At 40.8% G+C, this 24,237-nt stretch overlaps 1 protein-coding gene across 5 annotated transcripts in view; it reads right to left on the reverse strand.

The window, feature by feature from the left end:
• KIAA0232 (KIAA0232 ortholog) overlaps positions 1-14,557 on the reverse strand; it is a 67,636-nt gene extending 53,079 nt beyond the window's left edge. For 2 of the 5 annotated variants that reach the window (XM_074822056.1, XM_074822055.1), the window contains exon 1: positions 14,303-14,556. The gene's annotated coding sequence lies outside the window, so the exon portion shown is untranslated. Of the gene's footprint in view, positions 1-13,657; positions 13,674-14,302 lie in introns of those variants that run through there. The other 3 variants (XM_074822053.1, XM_074822051.1, XM_074822052.1) reach the window with 3 other exon arrangements.
• Between the last annotated feature and the right edge of the window lie 9,680 nt (positions 14,558-24,237).

The following is a 24,237-nucleotide window of genomic DNA, read 5'->3' on the forward strand; positions in this document are numbered from 1 at the left end:
AACCTTCAGTTTCTGTAATACTAATCAATGACCTGAACAAGGTCAATGTTAGATAAACTGTCAACAGCTTAACAACTAGAGGCACAAAAGCCAGTTTGTGAAGCGTCTTGTAAAGGAATGACAATACAATATTGTGTAAACACTCAGATTTTACAATTTAGACTATCTTAGAATAGATACTTTTTCTCAAAATTCTAAGTGTGATAGTCACTAAACATTCCTTTGACCTAAAATAGACAGCAGAAGACAATAACTGAGTTTTAGTCTCCTGAGGTTGAGTTATGGAGAAGTGACAACTTTAAATTATCTATAGCAAGAAACAAGAAGGGAGGATCAACAGTACAGAAACTGAAGCTGGAACACTTCAGGTCCATTGCCTACAACGGAGTTGTTCTGGCATCATAAATAACCTTTTCTAAAGACTAAAAAAAACCTAGTCTTCCCCATAAGTGAAATGGAATATGGGTATTGTAATAACAAATAGTCAATATAATTTTTTTTAAAAAGTGGCTTGGTACTGCAATAGTGAGTGCCACACAAACACCTTCTTTTGACAGCTGTGTCTACAGGAATATAGCATGATAGTGTAAAATTACACTAAGATTACCAAAGAGTGCAGTAAAAGAAATGTGTAATTAAATCACTTTTCAATTAATTTCTTATTGGACTATCAACAGAAATGGTAGATTGGCTAAAAGCTCATAGCAGGCAAGACATTTTCAAGTCTTCAACAGCTTTTTTTCTTCATAATTCCCCTTCATACAAAAAAAGTTGTTCTTTTAAGGAGCTTAAAAGTAAGGCCTTTTTTTCCCAATTGTTTCTAATCTTGGAAAACAGTGACCAAAGCCAAACCACAAAACCCACTGAATTAATCTAAGGTAACCTCATCTGTATTTTATCAGCACCAAGAGGCCTCTGAAAATTATGTATCCACACAGAAAGGTTCTCAACAACCATTTTTTGTAAATGAAAAAAAAAAAGTCAACTTAATGCTTTAACAAGCTTTCTTAAAGATATACCTACTATCAGCTCTTAAAGTAACAGAAAATATTTTAATAGGAGACTAAAAAACATACCCTTACTGTTCTTTCAGGTAGACTAAAGGTCCACAGACTATTTCTTGGAGATCATAAAAAGGTAACTTAAAAAGAAAATTGCCTGCAGGCTTGAATTCATACACTGGTGTCTATACTCTCAGTGGAAAAAAAAAAAAATACAGGATCTACATAGAGAGGGAAGTTGAAAACACGTACTATTTATTTGTATAATCTGCAAATGAAGTCTCTCAAGCCTCAAAGTTACTCTTTATACATTTTTATACATTTACTACATAGAAGTCGATCTCTGGGATAAAGCTACAGTTGCTACCTTTTTCCTTGCTTCCATTCCCAAAGGGGATAACATCTGTGTTTCCAGTGCTTCATTCTGCCTACTGTTATATGTTAACAATTAGACCAGACAAATTCTCACACAACAGTTAAGTCGCAACTGCTGTTTTATACAAAGTCTCCTCTATTATTCTTCAAAATATGCCAGTACATTATATAGTTTACAATTAACAGCTCTCATTTTCAAAAGTTTCCCCACTAGGGTCTTTGACAATGTATGACAATTTTTCAATGCACAGAGAAAAAGAAAGATTATAGATTTTTTTTTTAAATTTTTTTAAATTTATTTAACATGGATATAAGTGTCCACATTTTTTTAGTCAGGACAAAGTTTTTTAGCAGCAGTATTTTTTCCCAGAATGGTTCTATTAAAAGAAAACAATCCTTCCTCTCCCTGACAACTACATGTAGCAAAAATATGCAAATCCTGATTTGTATAAATCAAAGTGAAAATTTCGTCAATTTTGGTAATATACTAAAATCACATATTCACTTCAGTAAATTTCAATCCCCTCTAGAAGACTGATAACCAAAAGCACAGTTATATCATATGACGGTAACAGAAATCCAAAATTGTTCTTATATATTATGGAGGAATCAGCAATTTTACCATCATTTGTTTTTTTCAGTGAAAAATCTAAACAAACCCTCAACATACAAACCAAACAGCCACACACTGGGGAGGGCACTGTCAAAGCCCAGAAACAAAGCCTGTTTAAAATCTAACAAACAATGGAATCTGTGTCCTTAATGAATTTCACATGGCATTTAAAAGACATGTGAATTCAGAAGTAAAAGGAAGTTAACACTTTTTCATCACATTCCTCGATAATCTAAGAAATTTGGCTGTCTAGTCTTCAGAGCAAGGACAGCTTTTTTATGTGTTGGTGATGTTTGATGTTATTGTACAATAAACAGCAGAGCAGGGACTTGATTCATGACCAAGGCACTGAAACACTATCATAAAACAAAAAAATTGATAATGCCTACGCTATAAACAAACCTCTCCCTCCATCTGAGTTCAGACAATTTCTGCCACAAAGCTTCAGAAGCTTTGTTGTGCCATGAGAAACACAGATTAAAACACCTGGCTGGAATCAAAGCAAGGAACACTACAAGTGGTCAGAAGTGTAAAAGCAGCTCTGTGAATTAACTTTTAGATATACAGAGAATTTCCTTTTATTAAGAACTATTATCGGGAACTGCAAGAGTGATACAATCTCATTTGTAATGGATATATGTTTTATGGCTGACTGATACCTAACAAGGCTGGGCTTATGCTATGGTTCTGGTGTAACACCAGTCAAGTCAGAGAACCCAGAGAGGAGACAGAAACCAGTGTGTGGGTGTTACTGCAGGATTTTTTTCTCTTGTAAATCTGCAAGCTTATTTTCATAACACTTATCCAAATGAAAATCTGAAGCTGCTAACCCTGTATAAAAGCTTACTGGAATTACTCAAAAGGATTCAAGAGCTACCATATAAGCTTCATTTACTTAGGTTAGCAAAGAAAAAGAACAGAGACATAACCAAGATGACACCAGGGACATCACCAGCACAGTTCTGTAGGATTCTGCACTGGGACCTGCATTGCTTAACTTCATAAGTGACCAGGAAGATGAGATGACACAGTTAAGAAACCACCAAACAGTAAGCTATCAGGGATAGTGAACACAAAATAACTGAAAAAATGCAGAAGGACCTTATGAAACTGGACTGGCGAATTAAAAGGCAAACAAAACTCATCATAGGTAGACCTGAAATGAGACAGGGAAGAATAATAACCCCATGCTATTAAGACATAGAAAAACAAGTTGTGAGCTGACTAATAATCCCAGGATCTATTTCCCAGGTCGTATGTTAGATATTCCATGAAACTATAAGATCAAACCCAGCAATAGTCAAATCACAGAACAAAACTAATCTTTGCATCACTGAATTAATGTTTTTGCACACATATTGTACATAACATGCAACCCTGGTCCTGTAATATCAAAGATGACATGCCTCTCCATGGATAGACAGACTGCCCAATGTCATTTTTAAACAGAACTTACCAACCAGCTAGTAAGAGCTATGCACAAAACTTCACACAACAGCTACCAGAAATTCCTTGCCAAAAGATACTGAAGACCCAAAGGAAATTGAACAAGAGAGATCCCTTGAGAGTTTCCTACTAGACAAACTACATCAGGCTCAGGAAATCCCCTAGAATGAACAGGGTGTGAGGCTGAGGGGGTATTCAGGAGAGGTACCACATATACTCTCCGCATCCTCTGTTGTCCTTAACAACTCACTCACAGATGCTGTTGCAGACAAGTACCTGATTTGACAAAGCCTTTGTCTGAACCACTACAGCTGTTCTTATAAAACATTCATGTTCACCATAATACAAGAACAACACTTCAAAAAACAGTAGCTGGAGGAGTTCAGTTAGCTGATGCACTCACAGGGCTGCACACTATTAACATATATGAACTTTGTTACAAGATGCCAGAACACCAATCCTATCAGAGAGCAAAAACGGAGCTACAGGAAACAATTATTAATGGACTGCAGAATTAGCTGGTGAGGCACCTACACTAGGGCTTCAGCTGTGTATCCAAAACCCCAGATTCTCAGTAACCTGAGTATTCTCCACTTCCTCAAAATGAACATGTAATATAAGATGGAAAATTGTAAGATGTACAATTTGTAAGTTAGGAAAAAACCTCAAGATGGAAAGAGGAAAAAGCATGACCTAGCAGCAAAACCTCCAAACACTGTGAAGAACAGCCACAGCATACTATGTCCACCACAAACAAAACCTTCATCACTTCATAGATTTATAAGAAGGTCTGACAGAGGCTTCATACACAGACTCTTTTGAAAGGGTTCCTATTACATATAGCAGACTTGTAAAGAAGCATCTCTAGGAAGTGCTTCTTCACTACATGTAATATGTCTTAAAAATTTAATTAATAAGCCCTAGCAGTTGGCAAGTTTTGAAGATCATGGTTCAATAGGTGTCTTGGTAATTTAGAAAGCAAATTTTACCTTCAAGACAGAAGTATTGTTATTTCATAGCATCACTCAGGAAACCATTTCAGAAGGTCAAGACTCAACATTAAAGATGCATAAGAAAAATCAAAAGCAAGCACTTCATTATGCAGCACATAGCCACCACTTCCATTTCAACAAACACAATGGAGTCCAAAGCATTTCTGACAAGATAAAACACAAGAAATAAAACAATCTCAAAACAATTTCTGGTACCACAGTTTGTTGTGCAGCTGTACCATGTAAGTCTGTGTACAGTATATCTGTAACCTGCACTCCCCCAACCCAAAGCATTATGTCTCCAAAAATTTCATTATTAATTTTAAGAAGGACTTACAACTCTTCAAAACACTTTCAAGCATTGATCAAATTTAATAAATTGAAAGATATTTATAGACTGTCTGAATCTAGGACTCAAATACCACTTCACCAATTTCTAATGCCCAGCTGCCATTAACAATGGCAACATTTACATTATTTTAGTAAGAATTTGTCCAAACAAGGCTATCCAGCTACCAGTACAGTCCAAGTAATTCCATTCTATTCTTTAAAAAGAGGAACATAAACTGCCATGAGAAAATTTTTTTCCAGTTTGGTTTGTTACTGTCCAGACTAGATTTTGAAATAAATTTCTAGGATGCTTAAAACCGGTGTTTGAACTAAATTTTAATCCTTTGTTTAAACAAGTCTACTTTTTAAAAAAATCCTATCTGAAAAAAGGAAAATGTACACATATCACATAACTTAATTTTTTGTAAGTTTAAAAATACAAATAGACATCTAATGATAATGAGTTTAAGTAAATATTTTTCACATTAAAAATGAACTTAATGCTGCATATAACTGACAAAAGTTGAAGTAATTACTACTATTGCCAGCACATATACCAGTTTGCAGAAGTGATGGTCTTTATACCAGCAGTAAGTAACTTTCCAGAGACCACCAGCAGCAGCATCTTGACAGAGGAACCTGTGTGGCTGACTCAAAGGCTAGTTAGCATAAGACAAACTGCACTGCAACCACATACTGCCACCGAGAAAGGACATTCTACTGTGTCTCACATCGTCCCTTCCTGGCCCTCTCACCCTTTCGTTCTTGTACTTAACCCATCCACTGTGTGGTTGCAAGAACAAACTAGATCAGTTTGTTCTAAATGGAAAAAATGCAATTTTGGGGGGCCAGTCTTCAAAAAATACAAATAAGCAATCAACTTGCTTCGTTGCCACAAAATTTCTACATCTGGCATAAGAGATGAAGTGGGGTTGCCCCTTTCAGCAGCGGCCCACTGTTAGATACACTTAAGTAGAACAAGAAAACATTAGGAAGGCAGAGTTCTGAAACTACATTTTAGCTAACTCAGATGCAAGTCTTTCAAACCAGCATTATTTCTTGGAACACGAAGTGTGGAAGCCAATCCAGGTACTTCAATAGATATGATATGTACTTCCAACATTTTTACAGAAATTCCCTGCTGACCCATGCAACTGTACCCCATACTTATATCATTCAGCAGATTCAGCCTCAAAACAAACAGAATCCCACTGCAACAGTAACCTGGAGATGGCAAAGAAATTACCGGTTGCTTCAAGTTGTAAGAGAGAGGCAGGTGTTGCACTGTAGCTAGCCTAGAATATTAAGGATTACCAAAGTGTGGAGAACCCAAGAGAAAGTGAGTGCTAATGCAGAAGGTGGGCACATGTACACCTCAAAAACATAGATGTTGTCTCAGCTCATACTTTACATTACTCCCCAACCATTGTTGTAATTTCAGTATCACTGACATCAGATTGTTCCAAAACATTTCTTTTTACCATTGAAGACATTGGCATGATTTAAGTTTTTCAATTTAAAATTGCAGATCTTATCAGCATACCAGAGTAAAGCTAATGACAAGCATCTCACTCTCTCCTGTTTCCCTCAGGTTTGATACACACAAGGATTGCCTGGATGGACTGCTACAGGGCCTGAGAGGTCCTGGGGAGAAATACTTGTCTAGATGGGGAGAAACACTTGTCTAGCAGTAACCTCAAAGAGGAAACAGTTACAGCCTTTTTTGTTCAGTCCCATGAGAATCTTCACAGGGACACTATTTATCAAAAGCTGTATCTTTCACTATGTACACAAGCAACAGACTGAATTGATTCAATTACTCTTTTTCAGATTTAAGGAAACATAAATGGCATTAATAAAAACCAAAACCAAATATAACTAAGATCACAAAGGATGCACACATTTTAAGCTGAGACATTTATCTTCAGGACTTTTGGCATGTAAAATCTGTAAGCTTTCTACTACTTGTGTCTCACGATATTCACTAGCCTTTCTAGCACCTAGACTGCATGTGGGGGGGCTTAACAACGCAACAGAGGATGCAGTCAAGTAACGCAAAGATCAGATACATTCTCTCAACTGCTCTGATCACTCTCTTTCCTGCCCTCCTGATGCTATAAAAGTTGCAGTTCAACTTTTAGAGCAGTTCAAACCACCTGTTACTAACAGCTATTTGCCTGTGTTTCATGTTCCTTCCCAGGCGGGATGGTAACGGCTTGGAGGCCAAGTTACATGTGCGTCCATTAAAACAGACTTGCCTCCCGTTTCATAATGTCTCCGTGCACCGACACGACCACCAGTGTGCCCAACAAGTGTTGCCAGCCTCCTCCGAGGCACAGGCAGCCACCATAAGGAATCATTCCCTGGGCTGCCAGTGGGGCCACCCTGATAAAATACTCAGTGCCCTTCACATCAGCTGGAATGCTACTGCAGTACCAAGTAGCCCAGTGGCCACTCTCTCCATGCAACCACATAGGATTTATTTCAATTAATATACAATTTATTCTTAGGCATATATTGCATCTTTTGGCTGGGGAGAGAAAAGGAGAATGAATTATGAATGCCAAAGATCCAATAACTACTGTCCATTTAAAGGCTATGGTATTTCTCCAGCTATTTATACTTCAATATATATACATCTAACTAGTTAATGACCACACTATACATTTTAACTTCTTTATTTTGTATGAAGGTCATCTCTGAATGCTTACTATTGAAGTTTTCCATACTTGGTCTGCAATTCAAGGAGTTAATTACTACCTTTTTGAAATGCTTAAAATAGCCTCATGAAGGGTTTAAAACCAAATACAACTATTGCCTAACCATACAGTCTTTTCAACAGCGCTCTTTATAAAAAAAAAGATGTTATCACAAATTCAGTTGGAAGTCACATATAGACAATGTTTTCATTAGTAACTCTGTAAAAATGTACAATGTGTCAGCCACAAGAGGTTCAGTAATCACAAAGAGTTCTGACAAGTTGAATTTGTAAGCTCTATGACTTAACCAGCAGAGAAGATACCAACTTTGCAGCAAAGAAAATATGGCAGACCTACAAAGGAAATTGTTTCAAGTTCTTTTCTCCTGTACTTCTACCACCTCTAATTTTTAATCCATAATGTTATTAAATAAAATTCTATGTATTTATGAAATTGAGATCAGAAGCAGAACTCTGCAATTCTGAACAGTTCACATGAAAGAATATTTATTTTATCATTTGAGTGCATTTGCATATGCATTGTTTGTTCCATTTACATTGTAAGACTGCCAGAAAAATGTCTTTTTCTTCTTTTTCTTAAAAACAGTGGTGATATTTATTGTCATATCATACCTCCACTTTTATGATTAAGTATGTGGCCTGAAATGCTACTGCTTATTAAAAAAAAAAAAAAAAGTTTACAAACTGAACAGGTAGGACAGATTAATATTGTTCTTAAAATAATAAATTTGCTGTTTGCTACTTCAAATGACAGTTGGAAATCTTATTTTACTAAAATACAAAACATTTAACTATCACCACCAGAAAACCTCTTACAAAAACCAGCAGGTTAGCATCATATTACTTCTCTTCAAGGAAGTTACTGCACTGTTAACCAAGGCATTTCTTTCACAACTCAAGAACAAAGTTACTAAAAACTGGAACTCTGAGGTTTCTCTCAAGCTGATAAGATATCCTGTTCAGAGAAGCTGGGCAAAAAATGATCTATGTAAATATGAAAATTAAACTAATATCTGGACTTACACAATCATTCTAAAACTCTTGTGTCACCCTGCACAAATGAACATGACTTCCAGCAAAGCAGCTATGAAAACTGCAATGAAACAAAAATTAGTATAGATAATTCAATTTCACTGTTAAATGCAATAGTTGAATAAGCAGCGGAGTGAACTTCTACCCCAGAAGACAGAACCAGGATAATAGGAATTCACTCAACAGAGACCTTTAGCTAATTAGTAACAGTCATTAACTCAAAATCTTCAGCCAGCAAAATTGAAATATCATGAAACAGTAAAAAGTTTTTCCTGAAGTTTCGTAAGTAATCAGTCCAACAAATCACTGGAAGCTGGCTCCGTTTCTTTCAAGATAAGCCAGTGGCCTAAATTCAATGCAGTGTTTTAATGTTGCACTCCCACTCAGCCACAGAGTCTTCAAATTTGTTTCAAGTTTGTAATAACAGATTACAGTGTCACAAGGATTTAGTGAGAATTAATCACTCAGCCAATGGCAGCAATACGCATTACTGATTTCTTCATTAGTGATGCTTCAAGCAGCCTTTTTTCTTTATGCTAATAAAACACTTTATTTTCTTTAAAAGCACACATGACACATGCTAAATGATCAAAATAATTTCCTTAATCACTCTACGTATGTTTTAACATGTTTTCCCACTTTACTGTTGAAGGTTATCATCTCAGTCTAAATCCTGACTAAGCTAACGCTACCTGGAATAACTCTGCAGAGTATACATATCTTGCAACTCAACTCTGCTGTTCTGATGTTAAAACTATACAATCTTAAGAAAAGTTGCTTTATTTTTTTCTGGCCTTCCGCTGCCCCTAGCCTCTTACTCTCTTTTCTCTCTGTGTGCTTTCTTCCCCAGTCTATATATGCAAAATCTCATCTGCAGTGCAACTATGGCGACCTTCAGAATTCTTCTGTGACCAAGCTAGTTCATCTAACCAAACTATAGAAACAACAAAAAACCCACACTCACACAATTTAATAACATATAAAAAGCGTAACAGCTCCTCCTTTCCATACAGCACCTTAAACACAGGCACACTAAAATGAAACAATTTGCTTGAATCCACTCAGTGACAGAGCTGATAGAAAACTGCAGGTCTCTTCAGTCCTAGTCCAGCGTTCTATCCAGCAGACCTTGTTCCTTATATAAATTTGATAAATAACTAGGGGAAGATTTTTAAAAGCTACAAAAAGAACACAAGGCTATTCAGATTTCATCCCTGTTAAAATCTATTTTTATTTATTCACAAGTTTTTTGCACAGAGTATACATTTTCACATGCAATCCTTTCTAGAATAAGGCCTAGGAAGTTACAGACAAAAGTAAGATTAGCATGGACCGCATATTTGAAAATTCTTCCTCAATACAGTAAAAAAGACAAATTTAAACATTCCCCAAGTTATATTAAAAATGAAAACTGTTATAGCAAGCCTGAGCACAGACTATCCACAAACTTAGCAAAATATAATTCATCTATTACATGCAATACCACAACAATGAAAAATGAATTTAAATCCTTTATAATTGAGATTTTCACACTACTGCCTTAGAAATATCTCTCTTGGAAAGACAGATACCAAAGTGGATATACAGAAACTAAGTTACGAACAGAATCTACATAATGCAGAAATAATCAATGAATAGTTTTATGCAAGTAAATCCAAACACTTGTATGTGAAATTATAAAGCAAATAGAAGATTAAAAATTTAAATTATTCAGTAGGTTCCAATAAAGCTGGAGAAATAACTTATAGAAAGAAGTCTGCAAAAGAATAATCTTTGTCCTGAATGTTCAAACTACTGAACCCTTCCCTCCACCCCCCAACCACCACCGTGGCCCAATAAAATACACATTCAGTCCCTCAGCATCCATTATAAATGCACACAACTAACTTTCAGGAAAGTAGAACAAGATGCTTTTTAGTAAAAATATTATAACTAGTTCATCGAGATCTTGTTCTGCTAAAACACTCTGACAGCCCTGCAGTTACCTGGCACTTCTGCCTACAAAAATCTGGTAAATTATTTCCAAATTCTTTAAAAAACATACTTTTTCCTCCTATCAGCCAATTTTCTTTTTGTCTGTGTACTGAAATGCAACTGAGCATTCAAATATTCATTTGAACATTTTTATATTGTATCATGAAATTTGAAAAAATTCTTGGGGTGGGGTTGGGGAGACGGACACAACACAACTCCTTTCTATAGTTACATTTACAAATGACCCAACCAGCCTGTCATCGTTCTTGGACTAAAACGAAAGATTTCAATCTCTGTTTCCACAATTCAGAAGAAACTATCCCAATAAACAGAGCATATTAAATAGCTTCTAGAAGATAATTCTTATTCCAAGCTCCACTAGCAGTGCAGATAACTAGAATAGTTCCTGCTACCTCTCTTTGCCTACAGGAATTGTAAGTCTTGCTGTCTTCATCAGATTCTGCTTTACCAGACATTGTTACTCATTATAGTAGTAAGTTATTACTTTTAGTTATTAGCTATTGGTTCTTATTACCATTATACAATGTTAGGGACTTCACCCTATCAGTCTATCAGACAGGTATGAAATCCATGCTATAAATGAATGTTTTAAGAAAAAGAAAGAAGAAAAATAAGCTGCAATGGAGTAACAAGAAATAAGGGTCTTTTACTCTCGCAAACTACAAAAACAAAACAGATTTTAAAAAACCCTCCAATTTCTTATTTTGAACACATGAACATTTAGATGGCTTTAAAGGAAATATTTAACACATACGTACTACTTTCAACATCCATCACTACAAATTTTGTATGCTGCTTTACGCAAAGCTTAAAGGAGAAGCAGACTGATAGATGATTTTGCTAGGATTCTAGTTAGGTAGCTAGAAAGTCTATTCTGACTCTACAGCACAATGCCTAAAAACCAATAGAATTCCACCGAAAATTCACCCACGGTAAGTATAAAACCAGCCTCTTGGCTTCCTTCATTCCCCTTAATCACCTAGAAACAAGATGCTCAAGAAGGACAAATAACAAAGTTATGAGCAGTATCTAGCTCTTCCCCTGTCCCTATTCCTGCTAGAATGCACAGCAAACGAGCGAAGGAAAATGCTGACATCATTTTACCCCTATGGAATTTCTCTTACTTGGAAGACTAACGAATAGCAACAACAACAAAAGCAGTGGGGAATGCAGACTATGAAGTCAGCATATTAAGATAAGAAAAGTTCAAGGCCTCTAATTTTTCCTTTTGGGTCACATACGGATCTGTTTGCTCCTTCCTTTCCTTCTGATTCCCCTGCTGATAAGCAGAAAAGCTAGAGGGTCATGTATCCAATCCAAATTTGCAAAATCTGTGGCCTCAAGGAATCATTACCCCCATGGTGCACAAAACAAATTAACTGATAAAGTTCTGTGACTGTACATGTGGGAATATCTGCTAAACAGAATATGGCGGGGACATAAACTGCTGATGCTTTCAATGGAGTGAACAAACCAGGATTTCCCCTGTAATTCTTAAGTCTTTGAAAATGAAGAACATTATAAATACATCATGTGCTACTCATTTTATTCAAGTTACCTACATCCCCCTTTTATATCTCAGTGATCAAAATAGACGATTTTGATACCTATACGATATGCTTTATTGATTGGGAGGGGTTGTACACTACCATTTTAGCATATCCATACTGACAAGAAACAGCAGATGGAGGATTAGTACAAAATAAAATCTGTACAGTTACATGTCAAGTAACAATCAAGTTCCATGTCATTTACTTTTATAAGGCATATTTTTGTCTTAAATGATAAAAAAAAATGTCAATTTCAGACTCCCATGGATTGTGAGAAGCCTGCAATACTTGGGTTTTAAGCACTGCAGTAGTTTGTTTTACACAATTATCTACTGAATCATCACGAGCTCACTTTTGACAGCTAAGAAACCAGATTTGATCTACGATTCCCACCTCATCCCAGGAACACAGAAGTAATATGCCATGTGCCACTGAAGGTAAAAACCTAAACATTTAAAAGGGTTTGCATGAGGAAAATCAACTACCGGTACCACAGTGTCCTCTGATCCCAGGCCTACAAACTACAACCCGAATTACTTATATTTGGAAAACATCGAAATACAGGAATACCTTTTACTTGAATGGACAAGCAAATCGTACTATTTTCACCCTTCAGATCAGTATCAGGTACTGCAATGAGTAATTAAAACAAAGGCAAAACCGAAAAAAAGCACCGCACTTTCGCTTTTCTCAAAGTTTCATAACACAACTTAGCAAATGTATACTTTTAATCCAGAAGACACGAGGAGAAGATAGAAATGAGTTTGCTGGAATGAAGTGTCAGTTTGTGTCACTTCTGCATTCAGCTGTAACCTTCGCCAAACCTTGTCTGTCCGTGTCCCCCCCTCCCCCCCGCCCATTGCCGACGAGAGGCTGCGGCCCTGCCGGGCCCGCCCAGGCGCGCAGCTCCGAGCGGCCATAGGATGCGGCTCCCATCCGTCTCCTATCAGCCCAGCTCCTCCTCCTGAAACAGCAGCAGCCCTAGCCCTTCCATCCGCCTTTTGCCTTCAATAGGCCCTAAAGGACAATGCTGTTGGAAAGGGGGGGGAGATAAAAAAAAAAAAAAAAAAGAAAAAAAAAAAGGAGGGGAACGAGTCCCACCAGCTCGGCCCCCAGGGTAACCCCGGAACGCCGCAGCTGAGCCAGCGGTGGTTCCCATTTACCGCGATCCCGAGGCATTTCGCCCGGTCTCCCGACTCCTCCTCACCGGTCAGCAGCCGCTGTCTGCGCTTTGTACAACTACGCACAGATGAAAGGTCACGGCGTGAGCCGTTCCCGCACGCCAGCCGGGCCTGCCGGGAGGCGGGGGGGTGCGCAAAGCCCCGTCACTTCAACCTCACGGTCAGGCTGGGCACGGAAGGGGCTGCCAGGCTCAGGCTCCCGCTACCCCGACCCGAAGCGCCGCATCCGCCGGTTTCCCGTCCACTGCGCCGGGTGACATCGGCGCCGGCCGGCACCCACGACGGGTGGGTGCTGGGTGCCACCTCCCTCTCCCTCCTCCTCTCCTCCCGGGCGTGACCCTGCCCGAAGGCACGGAGCCCCAGCTCCCGCTCCAGGCCGGTGCCTCCCTCCCTCCCTCCCCCGCCCCGGCACAAGCCGCTCACCTGACGCTGGGACCCCGGGGGCCGGACCGGGATGGAGGAGCGCGGGGGGGGGCGGGGGGGGCTCAGCTCCCAGGCAGGCGCTCGGACCGGGGCACCCCGGCCGGGCCCCCGGCCCCGCCCCCGAGCCCTGCCTCGCCGCCGGCCCGCAGCCAGCCCCCCCGGCCGGCCCCTCGCGCTCCCTGTCACCCCCTCCCCGGCCCCTCTCCTCCCGTCGCCGCGCTTCCTCCCCTCTCCCCCCGGCCCTGCCCCCGGCCTCCCCGGCACGCTCCCGCCGCGCTGCGGCAGGCGCAGTCGAGAAGCGGGACGCGCCGTCCCGGGAAACCGTCCTCCCAGCGCCGGCCAGGCCCGGCCCCGCAACTCCTCCTCTTCCCAGGCTGTTAGCGGAGAGGGGAGGGAAGAGCGGGCCGGCGCGGGCCTTCTCGGCCGGGCCCTGAGCCGCCGGCCCGGCCCTCCCCGGGGGTCGAGCCTGCCCGTCCCTCAGCGCAGCGGCGGGAAGGAGGAGGACGGGGGGGGGGGGGGGGGCTGGGGGGCACACCGGCCGCCGCCTCCCGGCTCCGTTCTCCCGTTGCCACGGGAAGGGCGGCAGCCGCCCTCCCTCCAGCCCTGCCCCTCCCTCTGCTCCCCGGGCCCGCGGCGGGTATTTACCTGCCGTGGCGGCGCAGAGCGGGGCCCTGGGGCCTCTGGCAGCCGGAGGAGGCGGCGGACTCCGTCCCGCTGCTGCCGTCCCCGAGTGAGGCGGGCGGGACGGAGCCGGGACCTGCCCTGGGAGGCGTTACGTAAACCGGCGGCGGCAGCGGCGGCTCCGAGCGCCACGGGGAGGGAGGGGGGCCGGCCGCTCCGTCACCCGGCAACAGGACTCAGCGCCCCGGCGGACTGCGCCGCAGGCTCCTCCCCGTATCCTTCCGCCCAGAGGGCGGCCCAGATCCCGCCGCCCAGGCGCGCGGGCCGGGCTGTGGGGCCGCGCCGGGGGGCTGCGGGCGGCGAGGGGCGCGCTGAGCTCTCGACTGCGGCGGGGGGGGGTGTGCCGCGCCGCGTCGCTCCGTCCCGTCCCCCTCCGGTAGTGCCCGGGCGCCAGCGAGCCGGCTCCATGGCGGGCCGCCGTGCAGGAAGGGCGGGGGGGCAGAGGGGAAGTATCCCTTTGCCCTGGTTGTACAGCCTCGGCCCGGCCCCGCCCGCCGAGAGAGGGCCGCGCTGTTCGCCGGGCGCCTGAGGAGAAAAGGGGCGGGCGAGGCGTTTGAAAGTCACCGGCCGGCCGGCGGGGAGAGCGCCGCCGAGGGCCGCCTCAGCGGCGGGCCAGGGCAGCGGCGCCCTCGTCGTCGTCGTCCCTCATGCCTGCGGCAGCCGTCACCCGGGCGGGGAGGCGGGCGGCGGCCCCTCGCCTCGCTTCGCCTCGCCTCGCCTCACCTCGCCTCCCTCAGCCAGCTGCCGGCGGGAGCCACCCTGGCCCCCTCGGGAGGGCTGGCTGCGTGGTAGCGACGGGGAGGGAAACACCCAGGGCCGGGGCAGGAATGCGAAGGAGGAAATGGGGGATAATGATGGAGTGTGGCGGTGTTGGTAATGTGAGGTCCTTTTGAAATGCTTCACGACTCCGAGGGCAAGGTTAGCAAATAAAGTTTATTTTGCTGCTAAATGAAAGCCCGTCTGGAAGGAAAGTTGTCTTTTAGAAGATTGATGCTATTGAAAGTCGGTTTTAGTAGGTGAGCTCCTCAGGAGCCGGGAGAATTTTATTCCCATTGATTAAATGCCAGCTTAATCAGAACTGTTTACACAACTGTAGAGTAATGAAAGAGCGACATTTTTAGCATAGTAGATGGGTGAAAATGGGCCACTGTAAGACTGAAAATATGACAAGACACACCAAAGTACTAATTAAGCTGCTTAATTGGGAAAATAATAATGCCCTTTTCAGGTGTACACTAGCACCTTACATTTCTCAAATATACGAACACGTATGGGTCTAAGGAAAGTCAATATTATGTAAGATGTCAAAGTAAGTCCTCTGTGCGTAATCCTAAGGGTTTTCTTCCTTTTATTCACTGCTAAATGTGGCTCCTAGAGTTCCAAAATGCGGTATGTCATCTACGTTGGCTAACACTGTTCCTTCTGTGCAAACAACGTGACTGGAACCAGGCTCATCTTTGAAAAGGTGATTACCCCCCCACCCCGGATGTAGCCCCATTTAGGCCTTTCACCAAGTTAAGCCTGTATATAAAAATACATATCATAAGAAACATGAACACAAGCCAAGATAGTAACCACTGCCTCCCAGCCTATATCCTCATTTCCTGATACAGGAGCAGCATTACTCTTATTTTTGATTTAGCTAGGTTTTGCTTTCCTTAGCGCCTAATTTGGTCATAAATGTGATTTAGGCTAGTCAAAAGTTAAATATGCAGGATTCTGTAGCTACAATGGACTACTAACATTCTCTTAACCACCACGGAGGCAGTAATTGATGTCATGAATGTGCAGTTAATAGTTTGGCTTTCTCCAAACCTTGAAGGAGTATTATGGGAAAGCTCTAAAGAGAAAGTAGTGCTAGAAACCCCATGATAGAAGGACAGCATCATTCTGGGAACCATTTAATTACTGTTCACTTTATTTTCTTGTTATGAAAAGCTGAAACTGAAAAGCTTTGGGGGAAAAATCCTGCTGACAGTTTTCTGCTGAGTCATTCCACTGGTTTATCAGAAGCATTTCACCAACGCTGTAAAACGACTCCCGCCAATCGCAATCAAATCTCCTTTTGTTCATGAGCTCAGAATCTGAATTCCCCTTTCAAGGTAGAAATAAAATATAGTGAAAAGTGTGGACACCTGGAACTGGTCTCTAATATCAATTGGCACCAATTTAAATCAATCTGCATTCGGTCTTCTGAACGTATTCCAAATGTATTAGTAGTGTATATCACTAATACGAGTCCACTTACCATATTTTACCGTTTCTAGAAATTTTTTTTTCTCTGAAAGCTCTGCAGAAGGGACAGATGCTCAGAACATCAGTGTTCTAATGGAGCAAGTCAGAGCATGCAAGCCAGTGACAGATTACTCTGAATATCCACGTAGTTGCTGTGTGACATTTCAAATTGACAGTTCTGGTTTTGTGGTCAGATCTCAGGAATCCCGACAGTGGAATTTTTGGTTTGCTTGTTGGTTTTTGGGGGTTTTATTTTCCTAACAGCCAACCTGATTCTGATCTCCATTTGGCAAGCGTTTCAGAAACAGCTGGTACACGACCATATGCCGTGCTGGCACTGCTGTGAGCTTATTTCCCACTTGTCCTCCTGGTCAATCAGAGCTGCTCCATGTGCTGAAGGACAGCTGGTCCCTTGGCATGCGAAGAAGCTAATGAACTTTTCCTCCAAAAATTTGAAGGGATAGAGCATGCTAACTCCAATCAGTCCTTTCCTTTCTGAACTACTATCAAAGATGGAAGTTCTCTATGGGAATCCTGTTTGTTGGCCCGTGTGACAGCCTACACACAGGGAGAACAATTAGGTGGGTGTGCATTGTAGGTGACAGCACTTGTTTGGAAAACCAAGGTTAAATGATCTGTGTTGAAAAGAATGCTAAACAACATCTGAGTGACTGATGGGCTTGTGCTTTTAGCTGTGGGCCTCCCCAAGTACCGGTTTCCCATTTTCATTCTGACCCCTGCTGGAAAGGGTCTCCAATAAATTTCTAAAATTGTATCAATCTCATCATATACTATTTTTTTTCCTATTAAGGAACATACTTAAGAAGGAATTGCACAGCAGTTCAGTATTACATAGCCACAGCTTGTAAGCATTTTACAGTCAGCCATCCATCTTACTTCCTTAAAATGGGTGAGTTTATAATATTCCCTAAAATTTCCTGCCAGGTGCAATAAAAAAACCCTGGTTTTCCCTGAGCAGGGGTTCTGTATCAGTTAACTTTGAAAGTCATGATAACCAATCATGAGACAGTCCTCTATGTTCACACTTCATAAACTGTTCATATGAAATGCTTGATAGAAACAATCTGCCCATTCAGCGTTTTAGAAATGGAGATAGAGCAACATTCATGAGGGAATAAATGTAGTTTAAGAACAAAAAAGATCATCTAAGTTTGCAGGATCTAAATATATACATAAATTCATAGATATTTTTAAAATGCATGAAATGGATGGACCTTAATTTAAGGTGAAACAAGGAACATCCAATAGATACATGATGCGTTTTATTGGATATCTTGATGTACAGCTTCAGAAGTATATAATTATCTCTTTGAAACTATTTTGCTTAATTGCATGAAGGCTTGCATAACTTTTTTACTACTTTTCACGGTCCATTTCAGGTTTTGAGCAAAGACTCATGCAAAACGTTCACACCTCCCAGAAGTAATAACTAGGTTCAAATGACACATTCAAAAGGCATTCCTCAGCACTAGATCAGGTTTCAGATTCCTTTTTACTGATCCCTCTTTCCTAATAATATCCCCACGCAGTGGAAAAGCAAGCTGTAGATACCCACAGCATCAGAGGGCCACTTTGTTGTCAGCATCAAGGATACCTCAGCTACCGCAGTGAATGGAAAGTAACATTAAATTTTAGTAGGATCTGCATTAGGCCACAGTTTGACCTTTTCCCTTTCAGACTCCTCTCTAACAGGTTTCAATATCTTTAATAGGAACACACTAGCGTGGTGAGTTTGGAAAATCTGAGTCATTTGAAAAATCAGTTACTTAATTCAAAGCAAAATTATGTTCTATTTAATACAACTCTATCACTATAACCTCAAAATGCATTTTTGCTTTCTTTGAACACAAACTGCACACAGGGAACTGTCACAGAAATTGCAGGTCAGGCAGTGCGGTTTTGTAACAAGACTGTCTGGACTTGGTGTTGGCATTTCTTTGCGACTTTACTTTTTTTTTTTTAAAGTTATTCTGCTTCGGTGTACTCTTACCCCTTTTCATCCTGCAGTACTAACAATTGGGAAACCCTAATAATACCTTGAGAAACCTTTGGAAAGTCCAAAATAATACATGAACGGGACTCTGTCTCAACATGCTGCTGTGCATAAAACAGACCACCTGAAGACTACTGTAAGAAATGCTCAGAGAAGATGTGAAAGATCCGCTAGAATTGCCTACAGCGCTTTGGACAAACAGCCAAGCAGTACAAAAGATAAAGAAAATGAAAGCTTTATACTACATAATGGATGTAAAAGTCCAAGAACCTAGATAGCGCATTTGAAACAATAAACCAAGGAACAGCTTTCACTAGTGGTATAATGAAAAGACTACAGAAAGTACAGTGCTATAAAAATGAAATAATTTTCACAAGTGATGAAATACAAAGCAAGTATTACATGTGATTGCATTTTAAAGACAGTAGTCACCATCAAATATACCAATGTCTCAAAATCTGATCTTTTTTTGTAATGCATATGTAGAAGTATTTGATGTCATAATGAGGTACTAATTTAATTGCATTATATTTGTTGCTACATCAGCTATTGTCGAGCCATTAAGTTAATTACATGTTAAGTTTTAAACTAGATGAAACACATTATGACATCTGTTTTTTCCTATTTACTACAGCATTCCAGAATTACCATGTTGGAAATGTCTGAGGTTTTGGCAGCTTGCTGTCTTACAAATAGTTCGTGAATACAATTAACCATCCTTGAGTAGCCTGCAGCATCAGCATTCAGTCTCCTTGCCTTACTCGTCAGAAATACAATTATTGTTCCACACTAATTCCTCCAAACATTTTTTTCAGATATTGGCCATATTCTCAGTCAGCGAAAATGCTGAAAAGAGAGTTGATCGCATTATACTAGCTGACGATCTGGCCACGGATTTTGGAATGAATATATTAAAAGAGTCATTCCGTCTTTATTAATGGTTTATATGAAACAAAAAGTGAAACACATGAAAATATATCAAGTTCTTAAACTAATTGCATTGAAGGTATTATTCTTTCATCCAATGCATCAGCATTTTCTTAACATGTTATTCTGTTGCAGACCCTAGTAAAAGAAAAGATCCTTTGTCTATTAATGGGTTATTGTCCTGGCACTTTGACATGTTTTGACTGATCAAAAAAAGCTTTCTTATCTGATCCCATGTTAAAAAAACTGGAAAGCAAAAAGAGCGCATGTTTTCAGAGGCTTAAAAAAAAGAAACTAACATGTTTTGAAAGCTCTGGCAGGTAAGGGAATTTGTGTGCATGACTTACAGGCTGTAATAAACTTACGTATATTTGTGTGTGTGAACTGTTTTATCTGTGTGGGAGTAGAAGGAAAAATGGCCATTGCTGCTTTCTGATAAAACTGATAAGCTGAGAAGTGCTGCCATTAAAAATAACTAATTCCATAGATATTGAAGAACCATTAAGAGTGGCTGATTAACACCAGCAGCCGTTATAAAGAGCTCATATAGAATAGGGAATAAAAGTTAAGTTTGACAAAAGCAGCTTTTAAAATAGGGTGCTGAATCCCAACCAAAAAAATTACTATTTTGATCTTAGAAAAAAATTGTTTGGAAATACATTCTGAGATCTAGTACCTGCATTTCCAAACCTGTAACTGCACTAAGGAGAGATTTCTAGCTAGTGTGATTGACTACAGGGCTGTCAGCCTGAAATAGAAAGCATTGAGCAGCACAAGAGAAGGAAAGGATACTTTTCTGTCAAGAAGTAGCTATTATTTCAATACTTTGCAACTACACTGATATGCTCTCTAAGTATCTTTCATGATATTTTGGCCTGTAATTTTAACTGAGTGATATTTAGATGTTCATTTGCAGTATTACTCACTGGAACTTGTTAATGGGAAACAAACTATCTCGCTTTCCAAGGCCAATTTCTGTATTTATATTATAAAGGTGTTTTGTCTCAAGAAAGTTATCTCTGTTGAGATGAAAACTACTTGTTTTCTGGTTTCGTTAGGATTTTGTGTTGAAATAGGTGTGTCTTTGTGTTGGATACGATTTCAATATCAACTGCCCAGAGACAAAAAAACACACATAGTTGACTGGCTGAATGAAAATTGCTGTCTTGATGTTAAAAGAACCCCACACAGTTCGACAATTGAAGAGGTCATGAAATAAAGAAATGGTTAAATGTCTAGACCCAGCCAGCTTTTCCAGGTGTGGGGAAGATGGAGGTCACTTCCACTAAGAAAGCAACTTTTTTTTTCTCTGAGGCTGATTGTAGGCCCCGATAGAGCTAAATAATGAACCTACTGTGATCAGATAACACAAGGAGGAGACACATGAGACCAAGATAATCCAGTGGTGGCATATCAGAGGAGAATATTACATGCCAGGTGAGGGCCACAACTACAGATCACAGATGGGAGTATAATCCTATGAGATGGATTGCTTGGACTTTATTTGTTAAAGGGGAAAAATGAATGCAGTATCATTAAATAAGAGAATAGTTTATTTCTCAGAACAAATATTTTCTTCCTAAATGTCAATGTCAGTATTCACAACAGTGAATAAAAACTGGCAGCCAAGGGCATTGCTTTTTGGCTTGTTGCAGTATTTTGATTTTACAGATTTTTATTTCTGGGAGCATACTTTCACAGCTGCACGTGCTCCTGTACATTGAACAGTACTTAATTGAAAAGTTCTGCAGGTAGGAAATGATATCCTTAGAAGCAAGCTGAAAATTCCATGCTTCACTGTTGTGCATAAAAAAGATATCTGAAATTGGAGCACTGATGTGCCAAAAAAATATTATGGCAACATTACTTCCGCAGTCAGTGGAAAACTGAAAGCCACCGTAAAAACGGATTCAGGGCACCTGTATGAGGCACCAGCTTCCCTGCCCTGATTGCCTAGGGCTGCCAGCTGATCCGGGACTGCCATATGCTGAAACGGAATACTGCTTAGAGCTCATCAGTAGAAAATACTACTGAAAACCATCTGAAGAATCATCAGGTTCAGCTTTGCCAGAAATAACTCTGGACACCAAGACTTTTTTACAAGTAGGGGCTGTGAGGGGCCTCCACTTCACATCTGCATGATTACACTTCCTTCTCACTCCCTGAAACCAGTGTGGCTGCATCCAGGTTTCCTATCGGAGATGGTTCTTGGCACGTGCTATCTCCAGATGATGCTAAGCAGTTGCTACTGGCCAACTATGCTAATAGTTATGTACTATGTAGTCCTGCATTCAAGTCCATACCCTGGTCTTGGTTTATATGCCAGTGTAAACGTAACTTCAGAGTTCAAAATACTGATTTGTGTCTTCATTGCAGGCAGGTAACAGTGGAGGATGTAGCTGTGGCAGCCCTGTACACAGTAATCTGTAGATTTGAACATTTGTCTTGGAAGACAGAAATGTTTCTTCTAGGATCTTTTCAGTCTTGAGTAAGCTGAACCCACTAATTCTGATTTTTCAAAGGAATGAGCAAATGGTAGAATCCCCTAGGATACAGGCCACTCTCCATCCGTCTTGTTGCGACTAGATTATTGTTCAGACAGGAAAGGCAGATCCAAGAAGAGTATAAAACCAGACCCAAACTCCCTATATCTTCTTGCTGAAGATACTCCTTTGAAATGAAAAGTCTAGAAGTTTTGGAATTCAAACTCTATTTCCTTTTATATGTATGCAGTTTACCCAGCTCTGTAATGCAAAATGTAAATACTATCTCTATCTCATGAGTGAGTTACTGAGAGTTAAGAGGAAGGAGGATACAGACGTCATCCTAAGCTACAATCTACGCTGCTGATTAGAGCAGTCTTCTGGAAGAGCTTGCTCCACAGGCGGGATAAGAGTGCTAATGTCAGCTGAGGGTACTAAATGGATTTTGAGCTAAATTCAGTGCTATTCATGGATGCTAGGTGTGGGAATAGGCTCTCTGGGGATGAGTTTAGAGTTTAGGCACTTCTTTCTCAATTAAAGCTTTAAGAGTTCACTTTGGGATACTTTTAAGTAGGAGGGGGGGGGTGTATTCGTAGCAAATTTTGTAGTCCGACGTGGAAACTCTAGTAAATTTTAAGCTCTTCCATGGATAATAGGTGACCTGAATAGCACTCTTGAATTTTAGGCATCATGCAGACTGGAACTATTACAAAGCTGGTAGGAAGACCAATGAGCAGAGATAGGCTCTTATAACTGAAATGTGTTATTTGCTCTCTCATCTTCAAGACATGCACATATGGAAAAGTAAAGAAGGCAGCTTCCCTGCTTACAGTCACCCAACTTTTGAATGAGGGGGTAAATTCCCATAGTTTGGATTCAGTTCCTTAAGATATTTGATACATTTTCTGGGTGTCTGCACAGTATTTCTTCTGTGAATGAGGTTAACCATATATGTGATACTAGTCTTCAAGTTCCTTGTTTCTTGGGTTTATCACCATCTGATAATGTATCGTGCGGTGAAAGTGAGGTATCCAGCTGCAGTTTCTTTTCAGCAAACTCACTGACTTTTCTAGTCAGTAACTGCTTGGCATTATTTGTGACAAGGAAGTTTTGAAAACTGTTACACGAGCTGGTGGTAGAAGGAAGTACTTCCAATGTACGTTAAAAGTACTGCCCCATTTGTTTTACAAAGAAAACCTTACCAATAGCTCAGCTGAAATTTAATAACTGCCTGGTTTCACTGCTCTTAGTGGTCTCATCCAACGTCAATGATAAGTGCTTACTTTTTTCTGTGATTGGTCTCAAAATTTGAGCGTGTGATTGTTTGCATCAACTATTCTGCTTTCTATAGTTACGTGAGATGATAACAGGCTTCCATGATTTGTTAAATTTTTTTTACACATAGATGCAGTGAATATTTTAACTGCATACCTTTTTCTGTCTCACCATCCCATTGCAGGGGTTCACCCGAGACATGTCTCATTGGGGGCAGCCAGGTTTTGGGTTTATGTAGTGGCACATAAATCAGCATACTTCTTTGCTTGTGATGTTGATTTGGGGAGGATTTTCTTTTAATTCTGTAATGATTAGGTTCTCCAGTGCCCTTCTCTTATTTTTCATGGTGGTAGGTTTTGTAATGTCAACTGATATTATATTCCTTTGGCACACCTATCATTTGCATGCACATAAGGCACTGAAGGTGCTCATTATTTTCAGCTAACAAGTAATCTTGTTCCCACTTAATTTGAAATACATTGTTCTCTCTCTCCTAATTTTGGCTTTTACAGTTACTTGCCTCATTGCATTTGGATTACACTGCACCATGTTTTAATACATCATATTTAAAACCCGTAAGATAAAACATCGCAATAAATAGATACATAGATATAATTGCAGTGGAAACATTATGGCAGCTAGGGAGGTTGACATGATTTATCACCTGTCAAGGGTACATCATCATAGTTATAGTGGACAGTATGGTGCTGCTCCACTGAGTGGAAGCTCAGTCTTTCCACTGGTCTCACCAGCCTCTCAGCCTTCCCAGGGCTGAATAGAGAGGTTGTACCAACATGTTTCTGCACTCAACACACAGCAGTGGCAGAACTCTCTACAGACAGGCTCTTGTGATAATGTTACTGCAGCAGCAACCCATTCCCAGAAGGATCTGAGAAGGTTTATCAGAGGTTCATGCACATGCATGCTCCGCTTTTTTAACCCTGGAGCTGCTGCTGGACAAATAT

The sequence above is a fragment of the Strix aluco genome, chromosome 4, assembly GCF_031877795.1.
Source record: "Strix aluco isolate bStrAlu1 chromosome 4, bStrAlu1.hap1, whole genome shotgun sequence".
Classification (NCBI taxonomy): Eukaryota; Metazoa; Chordata; class Aves; order Strigiformes; family Strigidae; genus Strix; species Strix aluco.